This window comes from Limulus polyphemus, unplaced genomic scaffold, assembly GCF_000517525.1.
Source record: "Limulus polyphemus unplaced genomic scaffold, Limulus_polyphemus-2.1.2 Scaffold16, whole genome shotgun sequence".
Lineage (NCBI taxonomy): Eukaryota > Metazoa > Arthropoda > Merostomata > Xiphosura > Limulidae > Limulus > Limulus polyphemus.
The window spans coordinates 1245915-1259337 of record NW_013665626.1 but is presented as its reverse complement, the minus strand read 5'-3'; the positions used below and the strand labels follow the sequence as shown (position 1 = coordinate 1259337).

At 31.7% G+C, this 13423-nt stretch overlaps 1 protein-coding gene across 2 annotated transcripts in view; it reads right to left on the bottom strand.

The window, feature by feature from the left end:
* LOC111085345 (centromere protein T-like) overlaps positions 1–13423 on the bottom strand; it is a 281870-nt gene that overhangs the window by 127260 nt on the left and 141187 nt on the right. The window contains exon 9 of one of the 2 annotated variants that reach the window (XM_022383500.1): positions 1453–1482. The exons of the other annotated variant lie outside the window; for it this stretch is intronic. The gene's annotated coding sequence lies outside the window, so the exon portion shown is untranslated. The remainder of the gene's footprint in view (positions 1–1452; positions 1483–13423) is intronic. 2 annotated transcript variants of the gene reach the window in all.

Below are 13423 nucleotides of genomic sequence, written 5' to 3'. Positions count from 1 at the left end.
TATATATATATATATATACATTAAACAAGTGTTACGTTGTAACCATCGTTGCTTCGAAGCTTTTGTTTTGCAAAGGTAGTTTTCCATGACAAATATTTGACTGCCAGGTTTCTAACCAGGTGTAGGATTTTATTTATTCAAAACATTGAAGATCCTTCATAAGGTTATTATCATGCAGGATAAGGTATTAATAAATTAATATCCTTTAACCTTGATCGCTATCTTGAATGAATTTGAAAGAATTTTATTAATTACAACCTATTTTGTGCTGAATGGCCTGTTATAAGGTCACTTTTAAAGTTAATTAATTGGTACACAGTTTTGTAGCCTACGAATATTCCATTTTTGTTTTCACTTTTCAGTTAGTGGCAAGAACATTATTGCTCCTGAGGTTTTGACTTTTTTTTCCGCTTGATAAACTTTTATTTTACATGGCCTAAATGTATTTCTTTACATATGATAACACATGATTTATTATCTATGAGAACTGATAACCAAAACATCTGTTTAAGTAATTTCAAAGAAACACAGACATAAACATGCTATCCGGAACAGCACGTTTAAGTAATGTTCGAGACACTAATCGATTTATAGACGAATCTTTTGTTGAGAAAGAAAATGTTTCTTAACATATATAAAAAAGGAACCTGATAAAAGTGACGGACGTATTTTGCTAATAATAAAACAAAATTTCGTGATATTAACCTCAACATGTAACATGAACGGTTGCATATACATAAACATTGGGACTTACTGTAAAGGTTATTCACCGAAAAAAATACATTTGCTATAGAATAAAAATATAATGCACATTTTATACGTATACATAAGTAAAAATATCTCAAAAGTATAGACATCTCTCCTTCACTAAGAAACAGGAAAGTAATTCAATTATTGATGAATAAAAACAACACTTGTTAGCCAGTTAATGCAAGGCTCGTACAGGATGTATTATAGATTTGATCAGTGAAAATCAAAACCGGTTTTCCAACGTAATCAATAATACTTAACTCAAATTTCACCAACAGCAGTTGTAGAAATGGAATGAATGTAATAAATTTTACATTTTAATAATAAACAAACTGTAAGTAACCCTATTTTCCTGATTGTTAATTATTTTGTCCTGTTTCACAGAAGTAAAGCATGCGGTTGTTTCGTTTACAGAAATTATGTTGTAAAATGCTTAAGCCTAAGAAAAATGTACTAGAGGAATCATCACTTAATAATATAGAGTAGATTCTCTAACATCAACCATCGTAAACACGTTATTAATAAGATATATTGTTTATGAGTTTAAGCATTTGACCGTTTCTGGTTATCCTCGCGAAAGTCATCAAAATGTGTCAAAAACATTACTATAAATGTGTTAAAGTAACGAATATCCAATTTCAGTGTTCACTTGTGAAAATAAAAAATACTGAAGCTGAAAATATAGAGAATATTTATCCTTACCTTAGGAAAGTACTCTTGAACACTTTTATTCTGTAGAAAATAAATAAATATATATATATGAAAATCAACACAGTAATTCCTATGAAATAACATATCATAAAAGATTAAGCGTCGAAACTGACGTACTTTGGGAAAAAATCATCAATTAGCGAACTAAACAACAATAACACTGACTTAAATTATATTTAATTTGGGTTAAAAGTCATAAAGCTGATAAAATTCTAAAAGGACCAATAAAATGTTACGAAGTCAGCTAGATATATGATTCAATATTATACACAGGGTCGAGATGACATAACAATACCACTACCTGATTATATAGAACTATTGCAGTATAATATAGTAAGACGTATGATTGTTTGTTTGTAGTTATGCACAAAGCTACACAATGGGCTATCTGTGCTCTGCCCACCACGGGTATCGAAACCCGGTTTCTAACGTTGTACGTCCGCAGAGATACCGCTGTACAAGATGTACGATTCGAGATTATATGTAGCGAACTTTCGGTAAATAATAACATGAACGGTTCGACACTATATAAGTGGTCCTTCATACTTGTACTTGGTTTTAAATAACTCAGTGCAAAATTTAACTTTACTTGCAAAATGTATGTGCAAAATCAATATATGTTTACTGGTCTAATGAACTGTAGTGTAAAAGTTGTATCTTTTATCCTAGTCGGCTTTATTGTTGGGCTTTTAAAAAGAAAAAGAAAAGCAAAACGTGGTTTAGACAAATCTGCACGTTTGAATTAAGTCAAACTTGTGGATTACAAAATGTTTTACTGAACAAAGTAATTGAAATAAAAGGTTAGACTTTACATTTTAAAATGTTTGACATAAGCAAATGTTTTTAGACTGCAACAAAGCTGTAAAATTATCAAGTTCAGTAAAAATGAAAATTATTTCTTTAAAATATTTTACGATAAAATATTTCACTTTTAAATATTAAAAGAAAATATATAGGGAAACGAAACATTTTTTCAGCAAAATTCAAAAGTTCTAGCGTTATTAGCAAAAGTAGCTAGGTCATCAGTTTCTCCTCCTTCAACTAACATCAGGTTCACCATATTTTAGGCATACTACAATTTGTTGATAGTAAACAAGGGTAATATACTTCAACAATGGCCTCAAGATTATTTTTATTTTTCATCTTCCACATTTTGGGATATAGTAATAGTTAGAAAATGGCTGTAACCTCATTCTCTTTCAGAACTACTTCCTTTGGAAGTTTTATTACATTAATTTTGCAAATAAAAATACAATAATTGGCTTAATCTGTATTAAACTAAATGTTCTATATAAAATCATGATGCAATGACTATTACTGTTCTCTAGAAACTGATTAGCAAGCATAAAAGCAACACATATATCTTCTTTAACTATTTAATTTTGTTCTTAATACACATATATATTTTTAGAATCATGTTTTACATACTTTAAAAGAATCACCCATTAAAGATGGCACATAAAATATATTTACAAAATTCCAAAGAAAAAAGTCTATGATGAAGTTGATTTATAAAAACCCTTTCAAGGTGAACGTTACCCGGTAAAATTATGTCCTAAATGATAAAAATTCCGAATAAAGTTATCGTTCTAATTCAAACGATCAACTTCAGAGCAAAAAAAAGGTATTGATTTTCGACTAGAAACAAAATATCTCTTAAAAACATTCATTTGATAGAGATTTATAAGTCATAGCTGGATATGTCACAAGTGGAGGAAACACGTTGAAATAAGAACAGTAGATAATTGGTTAAAACAATTTCTTTCGAATATAATGAAACTTTGTCCCAATATTTTCTAAATAAATTAACTTTCCTATCAGCTCATCTACATTTGATCCTAAAAACAAATATATCTCGATAAACCAAAGCAACAACTAATGCAAGATTGAGATTATGAATGGCTGGAAAGCGTTGACGCTGCTATAAAAGAAATAAAAAAAAAAAACGTCATTAGTCGACTGCTTGAAAGAAAATTTAATTAGTGATTACGTAATTATCGAGGTACCCCTGTGCTCAAAGGATGCTGCCTCAGTGGGGAATCACCGGGTAAGTGAAGATCGAAGGATGCCGCCTGAGGGTTACATAGCTGTTATGCAATAGGCACCAGGAGGTGGTAACGTCCACAAAGTGGCACTAGAAGGCGCGGCTGTCTTGGAGGAGGGGTAACATCATAATTCAATACCATAAGACCTGAGCTACAGGTAGATGCTGTTTCTATAAGCAGACGGCGTTACTAAGGTTCTGTAGGTAGATTGTGTTACTAAGGGTAGTGGTTGTATAAGCAGACGGTGTTATCAAGGTTCTATAAGTGTTTGGTGTTGCAGAAAGAGTTATTATACTTACGTAGGACTGCATACAAATTTCAATTTGTCTCAACTTATATTTGTAGTTTTCATTTATATATTTAACTGTATTGTATGTGTTTTACAAAGGATGTTTGTTCTACCAAGGTTCTACAGGCGGATAGCATTACTCGTCAAATTGCGTTACTAAGAGTAGTGTTTCTATCGATATTTAACCATTACTATTGTATAAAACTATAATACTTACCTTTGTGTAGATATTTTCACAAATCTCTGTTGAGAGCTTATTTTTCGCTGACTGGAACTAATAGCATATAGGCGTTCTTTCCATTTCTATCTTATTATATTATTTAAAGATTTAAATAGATATCCTTTTCACGACGATAATTGTAAAAATGTATTTGATGTAAATTAAATATAGAAGCGAAAACTACACTGCAGTACGTTAAATGTGTACCAAATCGAAACTTGAATTATAAAAAAACACAATCGTCTGTACAATAATAATGTAACTATCTCTTTCATTATTTACAAAAATGAAACGTTAGATATGATAAACTCCTTTCAGGATAGATAATTGTAAAAGTTGGTAATGTATATTATTGGATATACTATAATATTTGCCTCGTTCAAATAATGGATAAATCAAGATAGTACGTGCAATAAAAACTGACATATGTAATACACTATGCTAAAATATAGCTGTTTCGTCAAAAATTATAGTTTTACTTGTAGCTTTTTAGGACATATAATTAAATCTAGACATTGATGTCTAGATTACATGTTGAAACACCCTACGATAAGCTCATCATCTTACTGAACTATTGGTTTATAGCAACATTGTCCATTCATAGAAGAACTAATCTTAGTAACACAATATGGCAAGTAATACTATCTGCCCAGTAACACCAACCACTTTCTAAAACACATGTAATACAGTTAAATATATAGAAGAAGCTATAAAAATAAGTTGGGACAAGTTGAAATGTATATGCAGTCCTATGGAAGTCCAACTATAGAACCACCAATCACCTATAGAACGTTGGTAACACTGTCTGTTTATACAAGCACAATCTTTAATGAGACAATCCACCTACAGAACCTTAGTAACACCGTCCGCCTATAAACCATCTGCCTATAGTTCGTCATGAGTTAGAAGGATTAGGCGACCTCATGATGGGCTTATCAGATCATATATACATGACAAGTTTGCGTGAATTACAAATAGTTAAGTATATGACCGCGATTTGTTTCAATATTCATGAAATAACTCAGAAACAGAATAGAGCGCTCTCATCCTGAGTAGTTTTATAACGACACGTTTGAGAATGTGCTGGATCTGCTTCGAAAACTACAAAACATTTATTAGCATTAAACTTACAAAGCATAGGAGAAATGTTTCCATGGTGGTTTACAAACGATTGCCTTAATTTTGCTCGTTATACAGCATTGGAAATAACTATTAAAACGGTAATGAAGAAATATAAAAACTACCCCTTTATCACTCAAAGAGTACATTAACATTTTGATAGTTTATACTGTGATTAGTTGCATATCAATCAATTACAAGGTTCTATGCAAGTCATATTATGCCGTGACAAACTGTTCAAAAATACTTTGTGCGAAAAACTTTGGCAAGGCTTCATGTTTTAGTGGAAGTTGTACAGTAGACTCTGAAAAGAGCACGTAAAACTGGCTTTATTTATAACAGAATTGATCGAGATAATAAACCGAAACTCTCCAAAACTAATGTTATGTATCCAATAAATAACTTTCCAACGATCTTGCTGTAAATGCAAGTTTAAATGTTTTACCTCAAAAACGTTAAGAAACATATTACCACAAAACAGTATCAATGAACGTGTAATTGGCTGAAAATCGCTGCCAAGTAGAGGTTAACAAACCTAATGGATGAAATGGATATTAGATCACAGTGAAATTGTGTTTGCTTGCTAAGTTTTGCGCAAAGCTACTCGAGGAATATCTGTGCTTACCATGCGTAATTTTGAAGTGATAGAAAAGGAGGGAAGGCAGCTAGTCAACATCACTCACGTCCAACTCTTGAGCTACTTTATTAACACCCTGTAATTATAATCATAATTATAACGTACCCACGGGCCCAAAGTGCAGGGCGCGATTGTTTTTATTTATATATTTATTTTTGACGGTAAGAGAGCGCGAACCACGGAACCTAAGATTTATAGTCCGGCACACTAACCACTGTACCTAGCTTGGCCTTACAGACAATAAAAAGAGCAAAGTTGGAGACATGTGCTGTTTACAGACGCCTTCAAGTTCGAACTGTTTGGCAACAATCAACGATAGTTTATTCCAGTGATTCTTCAATATCACTCATTCCTATAAGTTTTCACAACAGCTCACTCAGGCCAGTTCGAAAAAAGACAAAAAAGTCCTAAATTAAAATGCTAACTTCTTTATTAAGACTAATAATACATCAAACTACATCTAGAATGAATACAACAAAAAATAAATGTATTTATCAAACTAAAACTAGAATCTATAATAATAACTAATGACTGTTTTTGCTCTTAAATTTGTTGTATTATCGATAATACTCACTCACCCTGCCATTCATTCTCATTCACCCTGATTCTGATTTCATTAACCCCTGGGTGAACCATTCACCCAGTTGAGAATCACCGGTTTATTCGACGACAGAGAGGAGAATGTTATCGAAGTCAATGTCCAAATCTAAAATGAAACATGGTGGCAGATCAGTACAAGTTTAGGTCTACATCTCAGTCAAAGGTTTTGATGATCTGCATAAAATTGAAGGCATCTTCACTGTTAACAAGAGCAACAGATTGTGATCCATTATGCCATTCTCACAGGAACACGACTCATCGGAGATTCATCTTCCACCAAGACAACAATACCAAATATTTATACAGCAAATGTGGTGAAACGATATCTTGCCAGTAAGGAGACCCCTCATATGCTTGGTCTGCACAAAGTCGAGATATGAATGTTCCTTGAGGCTGTATAGGCTTACGTAAAACCTGGGAACGTGAAAACGAGATAAAACAGCTTGGCTGAATTGTGGAGTCATATAGGACGTATTGTCAATATCAGACAATCGTAATATGATAAACTGTATGGCAGCGTGAAACAAGGTGTAGTTCTCTGGATAAATACAACACTAATGTGCTGTATAACTATTGTACTTGCTTTTACAAGATAATGTTTTATTATTTTACCATTGATAAATTCATTTTCTAATTACCTGTACGTGTCGTACCATAATTAGTCGACTAATTAAAGGTTGATACCTTTCTCTAGACAAGAATATTTTTTGTCCAAAAGGCATCCAAAACTCATTTGAGAAAATTTCAGTTGATCAAACCGCAGAGCAAACGGCGAATAAAGTCGTATGAACTTCAGGTGGCACTGGTTAGCTTAAAGCGTGTTGCTCTACAAAAATAATACCTGATAGCAGAATATAATTACCATTAAGTAGAATGTAATTCGAAATTATTAACCTTCAAGCTAAGTCCACTACACTTGTTGACTTACATAAGGCCAGAATCAACAAAGACGAAACTCATATAGTTGCCATAATGGACTTACTGCAAAATAACTGGATCAACTCACTTCGTGAAGAAGCTGATGGTCTAATCAGCTTATCAACTAGGACTGCTGACATTGAGAAAAACTTAATGAAAGCACATAATATTGGTGAAAAAGTATACCAGCAGTTAGGAGATGAGAAACTAGTAAGTGATAATTTAAAAAACAAACAAATCTCATGATTAAGTATCACTTCTATTAAATCAGTGTATTGTCTTCAGGTCGAGGCTTTGAATGTAGGTCAATTCAAGGTTTTTTGTACCTGTGATTCTATTTTTCAGCTAAATCATTTTAAATAAAGATTTCGTATGGGTAATAAACAGTCTAGTACTAATCAGTAATGATTCTGGATGGTGTGAATGTGTGTGAACTAATAAATTCCTGCTCATCTATACAATGTTACCAGTTGTGAGTCAAGTCTTGATTCCGCTAATCCATACGCTATACTAGCGATCCAGGTAAAACAAGTCTGTGTGTCAATTATGTATAATGGTCTACACGGCTCTGACTAAGTCAATAAGGTATGAAAGTTATACCTTTTTCTGCTAACATACGACTGTTTCTATCCATGAATCACTTATAATTTTATTATTGCAATTCATCATCGTTTTACTTATCTAAGTAGTTTTATTATTAAAAATTCTTTCATTCTTACTTTGTATGAAATAAAATATACTGTTTCTGATTGCTCGAGAGATTTGTTTCCACTGTGTGAAACATTATCGAAAACCCTAATGCACAATTAAATCATAACTTCACTTTCTATCCTTCTAAAAAAGGTTGCTTGATTACGAACAGATACAAAAATCTTTAGCATATCACGTGGCAACGTTGCTATAGAAACGCCCATTTGATACCTTTTGTAGCACATTGCAAAAAAATGTTTTTCGTGGATATCGACAGATGTTATGTAATGCTACATATATGGATTGGATTTTGGGTCACACAAGTGTTTTAGGCACGTGTTTAACTAACGTATCGCTACGTACACCTTAGCTGAAGTTTTCTTTGTTGGTTTATTAAGCACAAAGCTACAAAATGGGCTATCTGTGCTGTGCCCTCCGTAAGTATCGAAAGCCGAGTTTAAGCCTTCAGATTTACCGCTAAGCCTCCAGCTGGGTGGGGAAACTAAAATTTTCGAAAACTATTCAACAGTGAAAACAAATTTAATTAAAATCAAATGTTCCCGCAAATGTGCGTATTTACAGATTGTTTTCACATGTTACTTATTTTGTGTTTATTATATCGAAATTACTTTACTTAAAAATAAATTATAATTTCTGAAACAACAGATTTTGCTCAAAACATATTTATCATAATTTATTAAGTAAAGTCGTACGTTGATTTTCTATATAGCAGTAGTGTAAATAGTCATGGTAAAAATATATTTATAATTTCATAACAATTATGATCATTGTGAAGGCACCACAGGTAGCTTACTAGTAAATGTAAATAAAGTGGACAAGATGACCTAAGATTGGATGGATGGATTTTGACGAAACTTGTACAAAATATACTACATTCAAAGCTCTAGACCTGAATAACCTTTGAAGGTCAAGGTTAAGTGGGACACAAGTGTTTCATAAACACAACTTGCACGTGTTTCAGTTGAGTGTGAGACGTGAAAAAGTTTTTAACAACAATAAAACAATTTCCTAAAAGATCAGGACGGGTGGACAGGGGCACACCCATATATCATACACTGCTTCGCAGTGGGACATAAATAGCATTGATTTGTTTAGAATTTTGGTGCAAAACTATACAAAAAGTTACATGCACACAGCCATTCCAGGTAAGCTAGAAGCAAGGCATCTAGTCAAAAGCATGTACCGCTAATTTTTGGGCAACTCTTTGTAGGACCAAATGATGGGCTTTGACCTTAACTCTTACAGTGGACCCACGGCACTAAAATGCGGAGGGCGTTCTTTGCGGCAAAGGGCATTGAACCACAGACCTTCGAATTCACAAACCGAACACGCTGAGCCTACTGAAGAAAAATAAAAAAAAAAAGGAAACGGGTGTCACCATCGAAGTGTTGAACTGAGTATAAGATAAGGACATAAGTTTATGTTTATTACTCTATAACATTCTTATTTACAGAAAGTAATGTTGTGTGACCTCCCAAACACTACTGTCAACTGTGTATACTTACATTTTTCATAGTGTAAAGTTTATTATTACACAAAACTTATGCATGTACTGCACTTTTGCAGAACCTTAATCTATTAACCGTGTAGACTTTCAGATTATACAACAATTGTAACACTTCATATATCTGAGAAATATTGAAAGCAAAAAAAAAAACAATCTTTAATCGTCATTTCTAAAATCCAAAAACGTTTCTATAGTCTAACTAAACGTTTTTTCTCCAATATTGGGTTTAACTTCTTATAATGAAAATTATATTCATATAAAAAGTTATGGGGAATTTCTCAGACTATAAGAAAGTCAAATACATAAAATAATCCTTGGTGCACGTTGTTAATAAACATATGTGCGTGAACGTCTGTTTCTAATGCACGCATAAGCAAGCGTGTATAGGATGTAAATAGATTCGATAACAATTTGAAAGACATTTTAAAGTTGTTCTTTTTTCTGTCTATAAGTGTAGAACGCCTAAATTAAATTTGAATAACTTAAAAGGCTCTGCTGCAATTGCTTAAATATACAAGAAAAAATCGTTTAAACACCATGCAAAAAACCATAGGTATACTCTGGATCGTTGCATTTTGTTTCCTGTATACAACTTATTTAACTATTTGCTACATTTTTGCCATGTTTTAATCATTTATTCATTTTATTAATGTTGAAATGTTAAATCTATCTAAGAATGAATTCGGTCTCGGAACAACTGTCAAGTGTAACGTAAAAAAAGTATATATATATATATATATTTAATATAGCACAACAACCTGCACGTTTGTCTCTTTGTCCGTTATCTAATTACTCCTACGTCGCTCGGCCAATTTCAACCAAACTTTGTGGGATGATAGTTTGGAACAAGGGGGATGTTAAGGTGTGATTAACAACCTCTATTCATCCTCATTATTATTGTTATTGGGCATTTATTATCATTGACGTAAGTGAACGTTAACTACATTCATAGATGGCGCCACGTCCTTACACTAAAAAAACTTTATTAAATTTTTTATAACACAACATACACACAGTGTGAAGGAGGACACACAAACGTCTTATATATCTCAGAGAGTGTGCTAGCACTCTCTATGGAAGAATGCAATGAAAAAACAATGGCCGCCAGTATTGCAATAACACATAAACTCAGCTGAACTTTCTACTTCAAAACACTGATATGTAAAGCCGTTTCTTATACCGACTTCTTATTTTGACCCGTGACCTTTCAACTTCGGGCCGTAAGATACTTCTGCGTCCAATGACCGTCAATTAATTAATCACGTGAAACACTGTGGAAGGACATTAAAAGCTGGATGTTGAACGCTAACAGACAGCACCCCTACTGCTACTACTTTGGCCGCTACCTCTTCCTACAAAGTCACCCTGACCATCGTACAGTGTATACCATGTTTTAAATATATATATATCGAGTTCTTAAAGCTTATACAAAACTTTTGTTGAGGCAATAAGAAATATTGCGATAATATGTTATGTTATAAATAAACTGTGTCAAAGTTAGGATTTTCGTATTATTTATTATACTATCCAACCCCACAACTTTAAGTTCCTAGCCCGGACAAAGGACGGTAACCTCAGCTTATATGTATGTATATATATATATATATTAACTACACCAAAGAAGTGGGTATATTACTCCAATTTATTTTCACTAGAGGATTCATTTAATGGTATAAGATGAAAAGTTGAGTTGAACGTGTTATCTTAAAAGTACTTTCGTAGAACTAAGTTATGATTTAATCTTAACAGAATTTATTTTTAAATTTTGCATTCAGAAAAGAATAAATTGCATCCACTCTCTTTCATTTGCATTAAGCATGATATGTTACTATACTCAGTTTAAATTATTAAGATAATAAAAAATTCTGTAATGTAAAATTTGTTATTAAACATTTTCACTAAGTTGGATAAAGCAGTTTTCCCAAACATTTTATGTTTGTTTGTTTTGCTTGTTTGAAGTTAAGCACAAAGCTACACAATGGGCTATTTGTGCTCTGCCCATTACGGATATCGAAATACGGTTTCTAGCGTTATAAGTCGCAAACATGCTGCTGTGCCACTGGGGGGACTATTTTATGTCGCGCACCTCTAGTCATACCTTTGCGCCAGCGGCTCTGACGTATATAATTTGTTTAAAAAACTTAATGGTGGTTTATATTAATAAAAAGTTAAATCAAATAGAATAATTCAAGGGTGAGTCTACAACATGCGAACGTTGAATGCTAGCAAGTGAAATCGTTGGTGACTCACCTAAACAGCCCTCCAATTTTGAGGCATGGGGTTTATTTTATTTTTAATATTTGTCAAAGCTTCTCACAAACTCCCAAAAATGTCTCCGCATACCCCAAATGGTGCGGTACCACAAGTTTAGAACCAGTGGAACACACATAACAAGAATATACAAATTTGAATTTTTGACCTTTTTTTTTGCATGTGTAATACAGAAAGTAATTTTGTTTCGTTTATAAAAAGAAATTAAAGAAGTGAAAAAAAAAGGTCTTAGAACTTTATTCTGGTACTTTTTTTTTCTTGGAAAAATGGCTTAGTACCCTTATGTTATCGATATCATAATAATAATAACACTCAAACATATCGTATTTAAATTGTCTAGCATTACAAGTATAGTTAACGATAGTGTTTCATTAATTTATAATTAACTATTTAACTCTGGTCAATATATTTATGAATACAAAAGGTCCGAGAAAGAATATGTATTAAATTTTACATATTTGATATTTGTAGAAACTTGGCTCACAAATGACGATATAATGTTTAATATTCTGCATGTTTTTTCAAATATGCGAGAAGGAAAAGATGAAGGAAGTGCAACCGATATTAAGATGGAAATGTTACTTGATGTGTATCAAAGTTTATTGATTTTGAATAATGAAATTGAATTTATAGCATTAAAAATTAATAATTCTAATTTAGGATATCTCTATAGACTATATGAACGTGACTTATGAATATTTATAGAAAATTTAGAAAATGTATTAGTTATGCTAAATAAGGAACAACCACCATTTGTTATACATGAGGATTTTAATATTAATATTTTAAATGGCCAGGAAAATCATTTAAGTAATCTGTATAATTTTAGTCTATTGTAAGCAAAGTAAAATTATAGTCAATTTTAATTTACCAAAAGAGTGAGAGACAAAATGATATATTAACTGATAATGCTGTATTTAATTTTGAAGTGGTTAAAATGAAAGTTGTACGGTTATTTATTACTGATCATTATCCAATTTGTTTATTGTATTAATATTCCAAAATAGAAACAAATAACTTCTAAAACAATAGATGACGTAAATATAAATAAATTATATATTTAATATTAATTGGGATACTTTATTTGGTATACATGATGCAAATCAAGTTTTTTGTCTTATTTTCATGTACTAGATTGATTGAATTTAAAATTATTATTATTTACAACATATTATATTATTTTATGTATGAATAAAATTGAAAGTAAATTGGAATATCACCTTACTTTTGATTAGAAGTCAAAAATTTAATTTTTTAATATATTTAAACATTACTGTATTATTAATTATTTCCCTGATTTCTTTTCAGAATTCCAAGCTATTGCTTATATTGTTTATTGAGGAACCTACAAATTAATTAAATTCAAATATACAACAATAGCAAATTTTAAGGTAGGGAAATTATGATTTTAATGATAACAAGGTTTCGATTCATAACGGTATCAGGTCATAATAAGGTAATAATTACATTAATTAAAGAATATGAATTTCAGAGAACGTTATGGACTTGTGATGGTGAGTACAATGATTTTGGTAAAATGAGGTGGATAAGTTCCTGGATATTTATTTAGCGTTGGCTTTGACGACTTTATTAAAAGTCTTCAGCTATATTTTTTCTAATTACTGCCTATGTTGTTTGAATAACA